A 12,427-nucleotide genomic window follows, 5' to 3' on the forward strand; every position below is an offset into this window, starting at 1 on the left:
GCTTTGCACCCAAAAGGTCCCGGGTTCTGTCCCCAGCATCTCACAGTAGGGCTGGGAATGTTCCTTGTCTGAAACCCTGGAGAGCCACTGGCAGTCAGTCGAGACCAGGCATTCCCCAAACTCGGCCCTCTGGCTCTTTTGGGACTACAATTCCCATCGTCCCTGACCACTGGTCCTGGTAGCTATGGATGATGGGAGTTGTAGTCCCAAATCAGTTGGAGGGCTGAGTTTGGGGGTGCCTGATTAAAGCTGAGCTGGAAGCACCAGTGTTCTCAGCTGATATAAGGCAACATCACATGTTCCTCTTCCTGTAACCTATTAAACTTTCCTGATTGAGCACATTTGTACCCCATTTTCCCCATTCTGAGGTTACAAATGTGGGGAGTGTTGGTGGAGGGGAACTTGCATGCAAGCACTCAGTCTGGTTTCTCTCTACTCACCCATCCACGCCCCCCCACCGCCCCCCTCCAACTTAGCCTGAAAGGAGCAGTCTCTATCTTTATTTGCTCTGATGTAATGTGATGTCTGGGGCCAACTCTGGAGGAACAGAGGAAACGGTCTGGAAACAAAACAGGCTAATCCCCCCTCCCTCCACCCACCCCCATTGCCTATCATTGCCGTGAGGTGGGGTGAGGGAATGCAGACTTGCTTTGGGGGGTCTCAGAGATTGTTTTGCCTTGACTTGGAAGCAAAGGGATACGAGGAGGACAAGGGCGCACATAGACTGGGGTCCCCTCCTCTTTCTGCCCGAGATTCTGATTAGAAAGCAACTCACATTTGACTGCCCTCCAAGATTTGTGCAGCTGTGTGCTGTGTGTGTCCTTCTCTGCTCTGTATGGGAACAAAATGCCCTGGGGGAAAATGGGCATATCTGGGAGACGAGAGGGCCTTTTCTAAGGGCTACCTTCCCAATGTTGCTATCCAGGGTGGAATATCTTTTCAGAGGTTTTCAAGACAGTGTTGGTTTTGCACAGGGAATGCAGAGGCATTTCTTCATTCCTGGCACAGGACGCAGATGGCAGTCTTCCCAGTTAGTGCATCCATTCCCAGGAATCACATTTTGCACAAGGAATTGCATTCTCAGTAACAAACCAGTTACTGCTTGCTCCCTGGAAGTTCCACCTATAATGGAAATTGTGGCTGTCCAGATTGTGGATGTGCAGAGTGTGATGTCATAATTGTGGCAGCATCATGGGTATCTCTTCTGCCTTCCATACCATTGAAAACTGTTATAAATGAATGACCTTGTACTGGTATTCCTTTCTTCTGTTCCTTCCCTCCTTTATATTAATTCCACTCCGGCTCTTCAGCACTGAGGTGCATTTCCTTCCCCCAGTGAAATCCCTTTCCAAGTATTATCCAGCTACCCACACAACTTCCAGACTGGGATATATTCTCACTATTATTGGATGATGTGCTGTTTTAATGCCCACAATAAGAAGCAATTAGAGGGGACAGGGGTGTTGTTTGGGAATGGCCTTAATCTTACATTGCATTGTAGCATGTGTATTTGTGTCTGTGTGTTCACAATCAGGATTTCATTTGGGTTTGTATTTTTTCCCTGTGACTTCTCATTCTGATAACTCCCCCTAGCTTTGAACTCTCTGTGTAGCTATAAAACAGGGTTAAATCACCAAGCGGTGATTGAATCCGTAAATGTGGTTGCCAGGAACTTTGTCCGCAGCTGGACGCAGCATGGATGTGTAGCCAATATATACTCTCCCCCCTCAACCCCCCAGCCCAGCTTTGGTTTCTCAAATATTTGTGTTGGAATCTTTCCTTCAGCTTAGGTTTCCAGTGAAGAGTCAGCCCTAAATCTCAGTTCTAGTCCTTTCCTTGTGTCTAAAGCCTTTGGCCTGTGTGCTCCAGCTAAACCTATTCTCAGTGTCCCCTTTGAATGGCCCCTGGTTCCTAAAAGGAAGCTGTGGGATTCTGAGGGGAGAGCTTGGATACTGCAAACAGCACGGTGGGTCTCCACCCTTTTCTTGTCAGGGGAAAATAGCATGTCTCTGGGTAATCTCAGGATAACTGCTAGGTTCCCAGTCTTGTTGGGCCTCTAAGCTGTCTGATTGCAATCCTGTTGTTTATACTAAAGCAGTGCAAAGTCCATGGTTTTGGGCAGATCTTGGGAGTGGCTGACCTGGAATAAAATAGCACAGCATCAACAAGCTGGAGAGAGGCCCTGTGGGCACTTCTCTGCCCCACTGAGGGAAGAAGAAAGGGGGATTGGTCTTGTCCTTCCTGGGAAGGGTTCAGAGATGTGTTCTGGTAAGTGGTCCAACCCTTATCTGAATCTTTTTCTGTGTGTGTCTTTGCGAGGAGGATTCCACCACACTAGGTATCCTACCTGCAGAACTAAACTCTCCAGTTACAGGATGAGTCTTTATTCTAGGCTCACAGTACCCATGAAGATTTTCACTTAGCTAACGCTGCTTTATCCAGTAGTAGAGGAACTGGAACATGGTCCTTTAACCCATTTTGTTGGCAGAACAACTGCAGCATAAAAGGCAAATACAATGATGGGGCTTAATGACATCCACTTTTGCACATTTGTTTGTCATGTCGCACATCTAGAGTGCAACCAGCTCCTTTTACCACTCTAAGCTTCTCTTAAACTGAATAGCTCTCATCCTTTTTAAGGCTCATGCTATACCTCAGTAGTTTAACTAATTTTGTCTGAACATTACCCTGGCCATCTTCCATTACAGTATATCATTATATAGAATGAATTCACTTAAGTCACAGTCCTTCTTAGGAATTAGGGCACTCAGGTAAAGTGCTGGATCAGGTCATTACCGCATAGCTCTGTCTTTCTTGCAGGATATTGAATTAGATTACCTTTTGGTCCCTTTCAAAGTCAAGGTGGAAGAATCGCCCAGGTTTCTCAGGTAGACAGCATCCATTTTAGAATACCTACCCTCTCCCATCATCTGACTGAGAGCAGCTTCCATAGTCCTTATGAATGTGGGGACTGAGTCTGTTTGGGAGTTGAGGGATCCCTTCATCACACCCAGCATTTGTCATTATGTGGCCAAAAGGCAAAGTTCCACATGTACCTCTTACTCCCATCCCACCAAGAAGGCTGTGCGTGTGAAATTTAGTGTTGGGAGAGAGTACAGAGCATTCCCCACCCCTGTCCTTTTCTTTCTCATGCCTTCTTTCTTAGCAGTGCTGTGTACGTGTGTGTCTGTGTGGGGTTTTCATCCATTTCTGTTCTGAGCGAGAACTCTGTCAGGCGAGTGGTCTGGTAAGGCCTTGTTTCCATTTGCTGAGGATTCTTTTCTTGACTTAGGGAGGCTCACGGTGATGGCACTTGAGAACCTCTGCTTAGCTCACTTGACGACTCAATACAGGCCGGCCTCTCTCTCTCTCTCTCTCTCTCTCTCTCTCTCTCTCTCTATGTGTCTATATATATTTATACATTTTTGCACGTACACACAATTTCAATTCACGTTTTTGTGACCGTATCTGTAATTCTGAGACACATTAAGAAACGACAGTAGATGAGGGTTTTCTTGAGGGGGGGTTATTTTATTTTATTTTCTAAAAGCGGGTGTGTGTGTGTGCAGATGAAGAAGTGTTCGTGACACCCTAAATAATGTTTGCATCCCCAAGCAAAACATCCCCTTGTCTGAAGCAGCTGCGCCGTTTCCTCTCAAGAGCCATGCAGTGGCCTCATTGAGTGCCTGAGTGCTGCTCAACAAAGATGCTAATCTAATTAGGTCTTGAGTCACCATGGAAGAGGGGAGATTTAGTTTTACACTGACAACTTCATAGTTGGGAAAAAGTCCAAGTTTAATCTCCTCTCCCCTATGTATCTCTGGATCCTTCGTTCGCCACTGGCTGCCCCCTTGTAACCCCATGAGGCTCATGTGACCTGGCTCATGAGTTGCTGCCTCCCCGCTCCCCCTGCCAGGGGGAGGGGAGGGAATTGGGGAAAGAGAGGGGGCTTTTTTTTCCTGCCACAGCCCCTTTGGAGCCAACATGAACTGAGGAGGTTGAGGGTCAAGGTCTGGGAACTTCCTTGCCAGCCCAGCTTGTGCAAACAGCTGGGTATCGTTAAGGCATGAGGTGTGGAGCGATGAGGCGGGCAGGAGAGGGGGAGCAGACTGGCCTGATTGTCTTTAACTCAGCAACAGTGCCCTAATTTCTCTATGGGGACCATCAAATATAAAAGGCCCCAAAGCCATTTAGGGGGCTGGGGTGTGGGAAGCCTGTAGGCCGGACTCTCGTGGGACCTGTATCATAAAACATCCAGGTTTGTGGCATAAGAAAACAACACACAAACGGTGCCTCCTTCATCCTTCATGTTTGGGGTCAGACTCCAGTCAGTTCGACTGTCTGCTGACTGATAATGCAGCAACATAATCTTATTCCAAATGTTTGGTGGAAAGGAAGGGAGCCCAGGTCTCCTCTTACCTTCCTTGTTTTCTTTTGTCATTCCCAGCAGTGCTTCCAGAACTAATCTTTTATCGTTATCGTTATTATTAAAAGCAAAAAAAAGAGAGAAGAAGTTGTAAGAGCAGAAATTAAGTCTCCTCCCCACAACTTCTGAATGGAGTTGCAATGACTTTGGATGAGGAACTGTTGTTGGGTATATTGAGAGGTTTTGGATTCTTGAAGTATAGGAATGCCGGAGAGTTCTGTTTGGTCCACATTTTTAAGTAAATTGGTCTAATCTCAGGGCTAAGTTGTGGTATCTGCACTTGGTCTTTGGATTTTGCAGTGCACTTCTCAGCTAAAAATAAACCCCAAAAGCACAAGAAAATGCATATACAAATGTGTGCCTTGAAGAAAAATGCATACAAAAATGCATATTTTAGCGGGTGCAATTTAGATGAAGTTTTTTGCTGTGTTTTTCAAAAGAGATGGAAAACAAGAGTGAGCTATGATTGAAAGCATGCAAAACCGACACAGTCTGGTGATAGACTGACCTGCCCATCTCTCAATGGGAGAGATGTTGCTTATGGCCACTTGTGATTAGTTCTGAACAGAGGAAAGAAAGGCTGCACTATTTCTGCCTGCTGACTGGCTGCTCTCTGGCCAAATTTAGCAAATGGAATTGCTTCATTGTCGCACTGCTGATGGCTAGACTAGGCAATCTGGAAGGGCTGCCTCTGGGAATCACCACTGCTATTCCTACCCTCCCACAGGCTCTAGAGTAGCAGCCCTTCTAAAATAAGGCATCCTTGAAAACAAGATGCCTATCACTTTTAGTTCTGGGCCAAGCTACATATGAGATGGCTGCTGAAAGTCATGTTCTCTCATATTTTCTCGTAATGTGTGACTTCACATATGCCTTTGATGCAACATTGTTATGTTGTGCATGGTCCTCCACAGTAGCTGCTTCTAGTGGGATGTGAGAAAACATGATATGATCCCTGCTTCTGAGAAGCTCAGTGCAGCTGACACTTTGCACATGGCCTGGAGTTAGGTGCTTATTTTGGTTTTGTTCTGATCAATGAGCCTGGTGTTGTTGCAAGGAATCAGAGAAGGATACAGTAATTCAAGCTAAGTCTTTTATCAGGGGAAGTCCTAGTGGTTCCAGCCAAATGCGCCTCACCACAGTAGTTGCTGCAAGGGCATAATCTGAATTAAGTCCCCAGAACCTTCCTCATCTAATGCAAGTAGACTCTCTCATTCAGTTACTACGTAACTCAAGGAAAGCAATATTAAGGCAGACTCCAGAAAACACCTCCCATAGGTAACGGAATTAAGTCAAAAGTTACATTTCATATTAAATGTCTCCATCTTTTCTTATGAGGGACAGCTCAGTCACCTGGTTGTACTTTTTGATTGCCCAGAGGCACCACATGACCTCCCAGCCACTCTCTGGCAGAAAAAAAAATTGTACTGTGATGCCTGCTGATGGCTCATTCCCTGTGCCCTTTCTCATTCAATGTTCCTTCCACCCAGTGCTTAATGAGATCACTCTATATATTAGAGCTTGCGCCCATTAGGAATCCCATTGGTTTTGGTGGAGAGGAAGGCAGGAGGGCCAACAGTAGGTGGAGCCAGAGCTAAGGACAAGCAGAGATGACTAATTCTAGTTTAGTCTCCATCCTCTGATGAGTTCTACAAGAGACTGAGGAGGAGCAAGCTGATTGTGCCACTTCCTGGACTGGTCATAAGTAAGAAGGTAGGCAAGTGGGAGCTTGCTTGGACAGACTGAGATTAGTGGGGCAGTACTTGATTTGTCCTAATAGACCAGCCTTCATTGGTCCCACTGGTACCTACCTGGTCCTTTTGCCCATTCTCTCTACCCTTCCCCTGCTTGCTGTGCAACATACCGGGAGTCTTGCAATGCTTCAATAGGGTGAGGTGATGGGGCAGATTAAAAGGCCTGGAGCATTTCAACAAAGGTTGTGGCTGCTTCCTTTGCTGTATCCTTGTTGGTTTTAAACCTGGGACTCCAGTCTCCAAGTTTTAGCCTTCTAAAGTCCCATGCCATAGCTCTTTGTTCAGTGCTGGGTGTTTTTAAATAGTTTTTCTTTTTCTTTAAAAAAATAAAAACACATTAAACATAAAAATAGCATCAGCAGAAGTGGTAATAGTAATACAGAGTAGTGGCAGCATCTGGTGGATGCAGCAGTGTTGTAAGAGAGATGGAGAGGGAGGGAGGGAGAGACACTTCTGAAAGGGGGAATGTATCTGCAGTCTGGTATCCAGACATAGAGTTTATCAGCCTGACAATACTTCATTCTTCATGTGCAAATTAAATAAACAGCCATCCCTCCCCCACTCAACTCTCCCTTGACGCTGGGAGTGAGAGTTGGTTGGGGAAGGAAGGAAAGGAGGTCATCTGAGTAGAGGGAACTCATGTTCAAGTAACTTTCTTTTAGCAGGGAGATTTGGACTAAGATTTAGCATTCATGGTGGAAAGTGTTGGGTGCACAACCTCCCCCACCCCTTGAGGTTTTTTGAGAGCTTGAACGATGCGGAGAAAATTGGTGCGTAGTTTTACTTTATCACTTAGCATAATCAAAGCGCTAGATGAAATGAACATATTTAATGCAATTCAAGCCTCCTCCCTTTGTGTTCACATACTCAGGATGATCAAAAAGCAGTTTAAAAGGATGTATCTTTTCTGCGCTTCCAAAGAAGTGCCTCCAGAGTGAAGTGGTGATTCACTTCAAAATTATCGATTGTGGGAGAAGTCCAAGTTAAGAACTCTGAAATCACCGACGTAAATTAGCATGGCGCAGGGAGGATGCTACCATAAATATGCAATTTTGTAGGAGCCTACAAAAATTTGTAACTTGGCCTGTATGGAGAATGAGCTTGGGTGTGTGACGGTCAAAGCAGACCGGCATCAGAAGAACTTTTGATGTGCAGAGTTCTCTGGGTTGGTACACGGGGGAAAGGATTGCTTGAGGGGGTGCTTGAAAGAGGAAGAGTGTTAATGGTTTCCTTCTGTTCTGGTAGTCCAGGGAGCTAAGCAAGTGTGGGGTGATGAGGATTAGTGCAGTTCAATGAATGAAGCTGGACTTTGGTCTAGAAACTCACCTCTGCCATGGATTCATTATGTTGCCTTTGGACAGGGCAGGATCTTTCTCTCCATCCCAGCTTTGCCACTCCAATCGTGGCATTGTGAGATTAGACACAGCCAAGACCCCAAAACGTTTTTGCAGACTAGAAGTATTTCCCGAAGAATAAATATTGAGGGGTTTTTAAAACTTAACTAGAGCACCCTTCCCCAACCTTTCATTTGGGGCCACAGCCCAAACTAGCATGGGTGATGTTAGGGATGATGGGAGTTGCATTCCACAGCATCTAGAAGGCAGCAGGTTGGGGAAGGATGAGCTATAACTTCTCTGTGCAGCAGGATGATGCATTCCATCACTGAGGCTCTGGCTCTCTGTGGCATTGAATCAACCAGCATTCGCCCTCCCAACTTTCCAAGGGGCCCAGGGAACGTTCACCCAAGAATGGTCCAAGTCTGTCAATGGAGGAAATGGGTATGTAGCGTTGGATTGTTGGACGTTAAAAGGGTTTGCTGCCAAGCAGAGGGCAGCTCAGCCTTCTGAAGCTGGAGGAAGGTAGGAGAGGACACTGGAAGGAGACAGCTGGTGCCCTAATAGTTTTACCTCAGGTGTTCCCGATTCCCTTGAGGGTGGGTGACGGAGGGAACTGGGGATTGATTTCCTTTCCATCCAGTCACAGAAGGATGCTGGCTCAGCATGACGGCCCCCTCTTCCTTCCATAACCTTGGAGCCTGAGAGGAGGCAGGCTTTCCATCTCTATGTCAGGGGGAGAATTAAAATGGCTACACATGGCCTCTTGTTGGGAGGAGACAAGAAGTAAATGACTTGTGAGTGGTGGGGTTTGGTGTGGGTGTGGTGAGACCAATATAACCCTTCATCTTGAAATTATTCTGAGCCAGGACTGTGGTCCAGCTAGCTCCTTACTCCCTACACTGACAGGCAGCAGCATGGGCATAGCCAGGATTTTTGTTGGGGGGGGGGCAGAACCGACATGATTGGTCAGTTAGTTAAGTATTTCTATTGTTTTACAGTGATCGGGGGGGGGGGCAGCTGCCCCCTCCTTGGCTACATCCATGGGCAACAGGTCTCTGGTATTCCGGGGGGGGGGGGGGTCGGGTCTGTAACAGCCCTGCCCAAAGATGCTGCAGATTGAATCTTGATTCTTTCTGTGCGCAAAGCAAGATGCTCTGCCAGTGAGCTATGGCCATTTGCAACACGTGGCTACTAAAGGATCATGGTACAGATGCTGTGAAACTATGGATATTTTGGTGTGCCTGTGAAACTTCTACATTAGGCAACACTACCAAGGGGGTTTTGCCTGGCTGAGACTGTGAGTCTGATCTTTCAGCATCCGAGATGCATGCATTGAAGTCTTTTCTGACAAGACACAAAAAGTAAATTTTAACAACAATTCTTTTAGCATACACTTACACAGATATACCCTGGGATACATTTGTTTTTCATTTGTGGTAGCTTGTCCACAGCATCGTTTGGAAACCTGTGGTTAGGAGGAAAGAAGGGACTTTGTGTTCTGTTGTGGAAGCAAGGGCTGGTCTCTTTAAGCCAACATGGTCTTTACACTCAGGCCCACCCAGCTCTACAATTAGTTTGCTTTTGTCTCTGAAGTGTAAAAACAAAGTCTCATGCTTTGGCTGAGTCGAGAGTAGCTGACAGGAGCCTCAGTCCACCAGTCATTGCAGGCAGCTAGTCACGCATAACAGGTGCCCCCTAGATGCAGATGGGCACTACTATTCATATTAAAAGTTGTGCCTAACCAGTTCAGTAGGACAACTGGGATATGTATAGTAGTACTATTGATGGGATTGTGCATCTAGATGTGTGTGCAGTGCACACGGAAGGCTGCACTGGAGTAAGGGATGATATCCAAATAGGAACAGAGCTGATGGGATGTCTGTGCACCCTTTTTCTCTTAATACACACAGTGGGATTTCCCTCCTTTACCGTGTGCCATTGTAACTAGTGTTGAAATTTTGCGCAGATGAATTTTGAATTTTTTTTCAAAAATTTCAAAACATTTCAAAATTTATATGCATGTTGAATATTTACTCTTTCATTTTTTCCTCTTAAAAGTGTGACTCACGGATACTCCCCCCCAACCCCCCCAACAAATGAAATACTTGTACAGTTTGTCCCCAATCCTTAATTCAAGTAGTATCATGGTGAGAAAAGCTAGGAAAATATAAATGTGAATGTTGGCAAATTAATTTGAGCTTGGAGAAATTAGCACAATAATTTCCCCCCTCTTCCCCCCTCCCTGCATTGCTTCACTTCTAACTATATCCAGGCATCTCACTAAAATGGCTCGCTGTCTGACAGATGCTTTTAGAGTAACCCAGAGCCCACTTGCTAGTAGGTAGGATGTTGATGCAACCCAAGTGTCTGCAAGAAAAGCTAGCAAGGTTCTTCCTTCAGTGGCTGTCCCTAGGATGTTTGAGGCAACATCTGACCCAGAACCTGCTTTGCTGGTGGATTAGCAACGGAGACTGGCACCCAGTGGTGCAGTGAAGAAATGAACCTTTAAAGTGATAATCCTTAGTCTGAGGCCCCGTCTGCACTATACATTTAAAGCAGTGTAATACTACTTTAACAGTCACTGCTTTCCCCAAAGAATCTTGGGAACTGTAGTTTGTTGAGGGTACTGAGAGTTGTAGGAAACCCCTGTTCTCTTAACAGAGGTACAGATACCTGAATGGTTTACCAATCAATCCCTGTTCCCAGGGAACTTTCGGGATTGTATCCCAGTGAAGGAAATAGGTGTCTCTTAACAACTCTCCATATCCTTAACAAACTACACTTCCCATAATTATTTGCTAAAGTGGTATAATAGTGCTTTAAACATGGGGTGCACATGTGGTCTAAGAACCAAAGGCTGCCTCCAGGGGATCAGTATTTTCCAGCAGAAATTCAAACACATGTGAGAAATTTAGGTTTGCGCAGTGGTGCAGCAAACACACACTTTTTTAAAAATAGACATTTTGCAGTTTGGAAAGCAATGGGCAAATGCACTGGAAAGTGTGGGTTGAATAAACAACAAATGGGAAGATGTGTAACTTTGATACATGCAAAAAAAAAAATGAATGCTCAAGAAAGACATGACAAAATGGAAACAAATCAGAATCAATGAACAGCTTGTCTGGAGGAGCCCAAAGTATATGCCGGAGGGAGATCTGTGTTCATTTTTATGTCCCTTCCCTGTTCACATATGGGGGCGGATCCGGTTTTTCACAATAAAACATGACACGTAATGGCCGCATAGCTGTCAACCTTTTCCTTTTTTTGTGGGAAATTCCCTTACTATAGCATTGGGAAACAGCAGGGAGGGTTGACAGCTATGGTAATGGGTGAAGGGAGAAGAAGAAGAGGAGGAGGAGTTTGGATTTGATATCCTGCTTTATCACTACCTGAAGGAGTATCAAAGCGCCTAACATTCTCCTTTCCCTTCCTCCCCCACAACAAACACTTTGTGAGGTGAGTGGGGCTGAGAGATTTCAAAGAAGTGTGACTAGCCCAAGGTCACCCGGCAGCTGCATGTGGAGGAGCGGAGACGCGAACCCGGTTCACCAGATTACGAGTCTACCGCTCTTAACCACTACACCACACTGGCTGAACCTTTCCCTACTATACCTCTCCTCACTCTGTGGCTCTGAGTGCTTCTCTCCCCAATGTGTCCCCTTTCAAGTGCTGAAGCTGGACTGGGAGAAAAATGCCTGAGAGCAGCAGAGTGTGTGGGGGTAAGTGTGTGTGTGTGTGTGTGTGTGTGTGGGAGGGAGCAATCAGCTCCCCACACTTGTGTGCCCCTTTTGATGTTAGCATTAGTCTCACGTGCATTTTATTTCTGAAGGGGGAGGCATGTGAAGAATCAGCCACCTCACCCCATCTAGTTTGGCTCCCCCCCCCCCAGCTTCTCTCCAATCACAGGGAAGCAATTTTCCTGCACTTTAAGGATATGCTTTATACATCGGCTGGTGCTTGCTGATGTTGGATCCTAGAAGTCCTTAAAAACTATCTCATTCATTTGTTTTTGAATGATATTTATGAGTAACCTTTCAGCTGAAGTACCCAGAGCAGCGTACATCGAACCATAAGAAGACATGATAATTAAAAGCCTTCAATAAAACCAAAGAGCAGCAAAACATTACATGGCATAATGTTTCAAAACCAGCTGGCTCTTTGGAGCTGTTCCATATGTCACATTTTGCACTCCCAGATATAAAACACAAATTCATAGTGTCATTTTAAAAAAAATTGAGCTCAAGAGTGCAAAATGCATACTACCGTATTGGCCCGAATATAAGCCGCAGCCGAATATAAGCCGCTCCCTTAAAATTTGGGGGGGGGGAAGAATTCCGAAAGGCACTCGCCCAATGAAGCGCAATCACACAACGAGGAACACACACACAAGGCTTGCCCAGGGAGGGTTGGGGGCGGAAATCAAAAGGGGCTCAACAAGCAGAAAAATAATTTGGAGTAGAAATGATATGCAGTTGAAAAAGAAAACTAAGGAACCAGAGGAGGGAAGTCACGGGATTCGGAGAATCCCATTTTATAGATTTGATATTGCTTTATGCATAATTTTCTTTGTTTATGGATGTTATTGCACTTGTTACTGTCCGTTTTTCATTTTTATTTTGTTACTTTTGTTGAAAACTTAATAAAAATACTATTAACCCCCCCCAAAACAAGCACCCGTCCCAAACAAGCACACTCCCACCACCGAAGCCCACGTAGTCGTCCGCTGCCGAATACAGTAACTGGAAGATGCCTGCTGCCCAGCTGTAAAGGAACTGCCTCACAGCTGATCGGAGATTGCAGTGCGTAGGACACCACTGCCGTGTAGGAGAAACCTTGCGTGGGCAGCAGCCACTGCTCAGCTTGGGGGAACGCCGCCTCACAGCTGATAGGCTTCTGTGGCATGCCAGGAG

General features: G+C 45.8%; 1 protein-coding gene across 13 annotated transcripts in view; it reads left to right on the forward strand.

Annotated features, from left to right (window-relative positions):
• Nucleotides 1-12,427, forward strand: part of TNS1 (tensin 1) — a 286,343-nt gene that overhangs the window by 55,682 nt on the left and 218,234 nt on the right. The window contains exon 1 of one of the 13 annotated variants that reach the window (XM_033161408.1): nt 2,252-2,268. The exons of the other annotated variants lie outside the window; for them this stretch is intronic. The gene's annotated coding sequence lies outside the window, so the exon portion shown is untranslated. Of the gene's footprint in view, nt 1-2,251; nt 2,269-12,427 lie in introns of those variants that run through there. 13 annotated transcript variants of the gene reach the window in all.

The sequence above is a fragment of the Lacerta agilis genome, chromosome 1 (assembly GCF_009819535.1).
Source record: "Lacerta agilis isolate rLacAgi1 chromosome 1, rLacAgi1.pri, whole genome shotgun sequence".
NCBI lineage: Eukaryota > Metazoa > Chordata > Lepidosauria > Squamata > Lacertidae > Lacerta > Lacerta agilis.